The sequence below is a fragment of the Chrysemys picta genome, chromosome 4 (genome assembly GCF_011386835.1).
Source record: "Chrysemys picta bellii isolate R12L10 chromosome 4, ASM1138683v2, whole genome shotgun sequence".
Taxonomy (NCBI): Eukaryota; Metazoa; Chordata; order Testudines; family Emydidae; genus Chrysemys; species Chrysemys picta.
Genome location: NC_088794.1, coordinates 93,637,097 through 93,643,823, shown reverse-complemented (window position 1 = coordinate 93,643,823; position 6,727 = coordinate 93,637,097). Strand labels below are relative to the sequence as shown.

The 6,727-nt window shown below is 45.0% G+C and overlaps 1 protein-coding gene across 1 annotated transcript in view; it reads left to right on the top strand.

Moving 5' to 3' along the window:
• Nucleotides 1–3,414: 3,414 nt before the first annotated feature.
• Nucleotides 3,415–6,727, top strand: part of LOC101951104 (cytosolic phospholipase A2 beta) — a 28,684-nt gene continuing 25,371 nt past the window's right edge. The window contains exons 1-2 of the mRNA XM_008169889.4: nt 3,415–3,481; nt 6,347–6,483. The gene's annotated coding sequence lies outside the window, so the exon portion shown is untranslated. The remainder of the gene's footprint in view (nt 3,482–6,346; nt 6,484–6,727) is intronic.

Genomic DNA, 6,727 nt, shown 5'->3' with positions numbered 1-6,727 from the left:
TGCATTAAGTGGTTTGACTACCTTCTGCCACATGTGGCTTGTGCTCTCTCACATATTTTCTCCATCAGGTGAACTGTGTGTACTCTGTAGTGTGTTGTTTAGGTAGGGTTTGGGGGTTGTTGTTTTTTAAGTGTATGTGTTGCTCTCTTTATGTTAGAGAAGATGGGTTGAAGAAACATGCTTTGCATTTGGAACAGAAGGTGGTGAGGTTTATGATGGTTCTTGGCTCCTGTGGGAGTTCCTTCCACAGTCTTGGAACAATCCTCAAGAAAATCCTATCTCCTGTACAGATGAGCTTTCTACTTATTGTAAAGAGTTCCTGTGGGCCAGAGGAGTGGAGCTGTTAACTCTGCTCTTCATCCCTGAGCGGTAAGTGATCTTTCAGATACACTGGACCCAAGCCAATGAGCTCCTTGAAGAAAACGACTGAGACTTTGAACTTGACTTGATATTGACACAAGTAGACGATAAAACTCTCCCTGCTAGCTCCTTTCTCAATCCCTGTGGACATCATTACAGTTCTCTCTGTCACTCAGGGCCCTAACCTGTCCATCATTTTTGACTCGGACCTCTCTGTAGCTCACATCCAGGCTGTGTCTAAGTCTTATAGATTCTTGCTGCATGCTGTCCATAAGACACTGCTTTTCCTATTCATCCACACAGCTGAAACTTTTGCCCAGGCTCTTGTCACCTCACATCTTGGTCACTGCATCATCCTTCTCTCTATCCTTGACAAATGTACTCTTGCCCCACTCATATCCATGCAGAATGCTGCTCAAAGATCACTTTGCTAGCCCATCGCTTTGACCGTGTCACCCCTCTTTTTGTGTCTCTCTACTGGCTCCCTTTTCTCCATCGTATCAAGCACTTGTTTTCACTTTCAAGGCCCTTCATGTCCTCTCCCCACCCTACCTATTATCTCTCACGTGGTATTGAAAGGTCATCTCGTGCCTCTGATCAGCCCTGATGTCCGCCTCCATCACCCGTATGTTAAATTTTCAAACACGCTCTCTTGTGCTTTCTTCCATGCTGCCCCTCATTCCAGGGAGGCGCTCCCTGGAACCATCCACAAAGTGAACTCATTCGCCTCCTTCAAAACCCTCCGTAACACTTTCCTTTGCTGTGAGATCTATAAAAACTTGAGTGCTGATGAGGCCAAGGTCTGTGAACTACACAAACATATTTACACCCAGAGCTGAATCCACCATCCACTGAAGTCAATATTCATTTTCATGCAAAAATAAAGGGTGGTTTTCTTTGTTTTTGTTTTGGCCAGCTCAGCAGTTGTGCTGAAATGTATACATTTGACTCTGCATATGTACACGTGAGTGCTAGTCACTGGTGTGGGCCTATTTTGAGAGGAAAAAATGGGAAAATACAGTGCACATGGGAAAGGGAAGGGTGCTCCAGAGCAGCAGGAAAGATTTAGGTACGTGAATATTGTGACAATCATTCAGAAACTGTATCAGTGCTTATGATTTTGAATTAAATGTAATATCCTATGTAGTTTGCTGTGTTATGAAGACAGCAAACCTTACCTTTAGCTCATGCTAAAGTGGTTGGGCCCAATTTTTATCTCAGTTACACTGGAGTGAACCTGGAATAACTGAGGCCTGGGTTCCATTGTGAAGTTGGATCATGTATTTTTCACTGGAGTGTTTTGCACTGACTGCAGCACAAATGATTCAGTGAGCCCCACCCGCCACCTTCAATTTGTTTGGCCCTGGATCCACACTGAGGCTGTCCTAAGTCAATTCAGGTGTAGCAAGTTGTCCTCTTTGATGACCTCTCTCAAGCTAAAGGGGAACACTCCAACCCTTTAAAGGGGAGACTGCTGCTCTGGTAGACTTGTGCACTCTAATGCCACAGAACCCCAAGAGGTGGGTGGAGGGGGGAAGTGGGCAAGATGACAACTGTCGTAACTGACAACTCATCATTAGTGAAACAAAGATTCATCCGTGCTGCCACTCAATTGATTCAGCCTGCAGCAACTGGGACTCTGTTGTTGTTTGAGCTATACAATCCCAGGGCACTTGCTGTGTTTATTTATCCTCCCAACAATTGATTGTAGTACTTTTTGTATCTGAACACAAGACCATTTGTACTGATTGAAGGGGACAATTTATTGTTTAATTTCTCCAGTGTGGACAAGTTCTGAGAGTAGACGATGGCCCATATTGTGCTGGAGGTGTCATTAGTTTTAAAACCTCATATTAGGATGTTAATGAAATCCCACCAGAAATACTGGTTGTACAATCCAGCATTCAGATGTTAATAAGTCTTTGCATGTGAAGATGTGTAAGTCAAACTCTTGTGATTGGCTCAGAGGAACAGTTGGGAAGCCAATTTCCTTGTTTGTTAGGCCTTGTCCACATGGGGAAATTGACTGGCATAGCTATTGTTGAGTGAACTATTCCCAAGTAGAATGATGATTATTCTGGAATAAAAATACTTTTATTTGGGAATTAGAGGGTCCACATAGGAGAGTTATTCTTTTATAGCTGTATTATTTCAGAATAGCTATGCTGGTCAATTTCCCCTATGTAGGTTAGGCCTTTGAAAGCAAATTCTTTATGAATAAACACTACAGTAACTACACACCTAGATTAAGGATTAAACATCCGATCTGGAAGGGGAAAAGTTTAGCTACTAATGCATCCAAGGTCCCAGCTATTCTGTTAGTGTGTGCAAATGTGATTTTTCATAGCGCAGTCAGTTGTGGGCACACTGAATTGAGGCCATCTTGAGACTTGGTGAAAAATGGGTCCTAATGCCTAGATCTCTGGACAGTGCTCTGATATCACAGGGTGATGCAGTGCTAGAAACCTATAAGGTGCCCAGATATCACGGTGGGGTACTAGTATAAGTATCTAGGTAGAGCTCGTTCAAGCAGCCACATGCTGCCAGGGTTGGTGTTCTGTAACGCTCAGTTTTGGCGCAACTTGGGTCAGTGGTGCACTGCTGCCAGCAGATCTGCAGCGTAACCATGCTCGACAGCCATCAATGCACTCAGGAAGTCTGAAGATGAGGCAGCATTGACTTGACTGTAAATGTTGTGCCTGGCTGTAAATGTTGTCAGAGGCTGAGCCTATGGATCCTCCCAGCTCATACCTTCATCCATCCAAGACGTACCCAATAGCCTGTGATACATTCCCTGGCATAACTTGTTGCTATTAAATTAGCTCAAGGTTCCTTCATTCTAAATTTACCTGGGGGCGGAGAGGACAACTTTTAAAGACCAGTTTTCAGGGGATAACGGTGATGGTGGTAGTCATGCAATGTATCCTTCCACTATGAACAATAGTTGCTAGGAGAAGAATAAGAGCAAACCCTTTTCTGTCCTATTTTGAATATATTTAATGTTGTGTTATTTTATGCTGATGAAACTCGTGTTTGGTTTCTCTGCAGATCAAAACCTCTCCCAACTGCCTGCTCTCTGTGAGAGTCATCCGAGCCAGGAACATCACCTCGAAAGACCTCTGTGAGTTGTGTTCTTCCGTCAGTACTTCCCAGGGCTCACTGACTGTGAGCAATATATGTGAGAAGCAAATGCAGTGTAATTAAAGAGGTTGCACCTGGATTATTACTGGGGGGGCCTGAAGTACCTGCAGATGTGAGGACATAGTCTTTCAGGGCATTAGTGGGACAGAAGCCTCCCAACTGCGGGTCCTTTTGATTGTCCCTTGCAGTCAGTCATTGCAGTCTGTTAATCTGCTTGGGACAGTTTGTTTATGGTTTTCACATGTGGATAAATCAACTCATAGACTGGAGTTTCACCAGCCAAACTGTGTGAAATGCAAATGTTCCACATGCTTTAAAAAGATGATATAAGGTACTACAGACACTCAGAATCTCTATTTCAATTTCCATCAGATGCGTCTGATGAAGTGGGCAGTCACCCACGAAAGCTTATGCTCCAATACGTCTGTTAGTCTATAAGGTGCCACAGGACTCTTTGTTGCTTTTTACAGATCCAGACTAACACGGCTACCCCTCTGATACTCAGAATCTCTAGTGTCTCAGGGCAAGATAGAAAATTCTGGGCAGCCTAAGCCCCTTGGTGTTCTGGGGTCTCTGCAGTCTCCAGATTCTCAGCCACAGAAAATTATATTGATTCTCCCTTGATAAGAAAAGCAACCTGCTGGGCCAGTCCTAAATATGTGCTGAGTATGCAGCCAAAATGGGTCTCTTTTGTGAAAACCCCTCTTAATTCGCATTCCCTCCCTACATATTCCCCCTCTCAATGGCCTACTATGGCCCCCTTTGAAAGATGTTGTGACATTATGCCCCATATTCTTTATAGAAATATTGTTATGATATGAATATGGCAACCCTAAGATATGTTTTATGCAAGATGGGTCATGTGAGATCATTGGAAAGGTTATGATTTCCTGAATGTGAGTATCCAATTTGTATGCATGTTATCCGTTCTGTATCTGAAGCTAGAAATATTGACTATGTAATAGTTACAACTGTGTTTTCACCTGGGAAACACCCACCAGACAGTATGCAAACAGCCTGGATGGGCCCTTTGGAAGGAAACTAGGACTTTAGATACTAATCTCCCTCCTTCCTGAGAAGTTTCCTGGGATGCTGCTTTCACACTGTAAGGTCATGTGATCATGTCACTTTGTACAGGATTCCATCCTGAAATGCTGGTACTTTTCCACGGGAAGGGGGTGGGGATCAAACTAGGAAACAACGGATTCCTGCCATATGCAAATCCTATTTAAGGCTGGGGAGTGAGTTAATCAGGGCTCTTCTCCACTGCCTCCCTGCCCAAGAAGGAAGACTGCTGAAAACACCTGAAGAAACAAAGGATCTTAAGTGAGGGGGAGGGCAGGGGCTGAGCCCAGGCAAGAAAGGTCAGCCTGCAAAAGGAATCTCTACAGATGTACGCTGCAAGCAGTGCAGTTTACCTTCAAGAAACTCTGAAACCTGCTTGAAACAATATTTAGGGTGAGAAATTATGATTTGTAGCCAGTATTTCTTAGTGCAGTGGTCTCCAACCTTTTTACACCCAAGATCACTTTTTGAATCTAAGGGCAACCCAGGATCTACTCTGCCCCTTCCCCAAAGCCCTGTCCCACTCACTCCATCTCCCCCCTCGGTTGCTCGCTCTCCCCCATCCTCACTCGCTTTCACCGGGCTAGGATAGGGAGCTGGGGTTCGGAAGGGGATGCGGGCTCTAGGCTGGAGCCCAGGGGTTCGCAGTGTGGGAGGGGGCTCTGGGCTGATCCTGGGGAAAGGGGTTGGGGTGCAGGAGGAGGTGAGGGGTGCAAGCTCGAGGAGGGAGTTTGGGTGCAGGATGGGGCTCTGGGCTGGGACAGAGTGTTGGGGTGCAGGAGAGGGTACAGGGTGCTGGCTCTGAGAGGGGGGTCAGGGCTGGGGCTTGGGGCACTGGAGGGGGTTTGGAGTGCAGAAGCGGAGTTCGGGGTGCTGGCTCTGAGAGGGGGGGTCAGGGATGAGGGTTGGGGCACATCAGGTGGCACCCTGGAAGGGGAGTCCAACCCATCACAGATGTACTCTGGGACATTCTCACCTCCCATTTGCAGAGGTCCTCCATAGTTGATGAGACATCCTTTTGAATATCTCCAGTAAAGACAGGCACTCTGACCCCCTTCCTCCAGTTGCTTAACTGTCCTCTCCTGCACTTTCCCCTAAGCTAAAGCATCCTTGATCTGTCCAGTTAAACCATCCCACTCCAAGATGTGTTATGCGAGTTATGGAAATATGTCTGAGACCCCACACTTCTCACTTCACAAAGCCATGCAGAATATTGGCCCAGTCCTGGCTTCAAGACAGACCTGACACTGTGCATCTTTGAGTGGCCTTTTGTGTCTTGGAGTTTTTCAGATAGAATGTTACAACCAAGTCCCTGAGCAAAAAGGCAGTTGAGTGAGCTTCCACAATGATTCAAATAAGTGTGTGTGGTTAATAAGAATATCTGGATGTATAATAATAATAAAGATTTAAAAATAGCCTAGAGCTTCTGAAGGGAAATAAGTGGCTCTTGTGCTCCAGGACATAAGCTAACTTCTAATGGGGCTAGAAAGATAATTTCTGTGTGGGCAGGTTATTTAATAACTGTGCACTGTAGGGTTTTTTGTACCTTCCTCTGAAGCATCAGGTACTAGCCAGTGTCAGAGACAGATATTGGATGGAGCCCAGCTCTGTGGTATCATCCATCCATCCATCTCTCTCTCTCTCCTTCTCTAGAATAGACAATTTCTCTTTTCTCCCCAAAGCCTGCTAGGTAATGTCATTCATGTCTGCTTCTAAGACTCAAACAAGTTTTAAGTATTTGATATAAAATACTGGCATGTCATTTCTTTTTCTTTTGCAGTCACTGTATCTGATTGCTACGTGAGCCTGTGGCTGCCAACAGCTTCAAATAAAAAGGTCAAGACCAAAACCATCAAGAAAACTGATGACCCTGTCTGGAATGAGACCTTTTACTTCAGGATCCAGAATGAGGTCAAGGTAGTTAAGACAATGAGAATTCATCCTTATGAAGAGTCCAGAGGCTTCACTTTAAATCCTGCTGATCAAACAGAGTAGACAAATTAGGGAAATGCTCTTGAGACCGAATTCCAAAGAGCTGATTGTGCAGAGTAAAACAGAGATCAGGTGATTTATTTGAGACAATCTTGGTTATGGAGAAGCTGAAATCATTGGTCCTTGAATTGGGTGACAGCAAAGGCTCTCCAGAGAGGTACCATTTCTT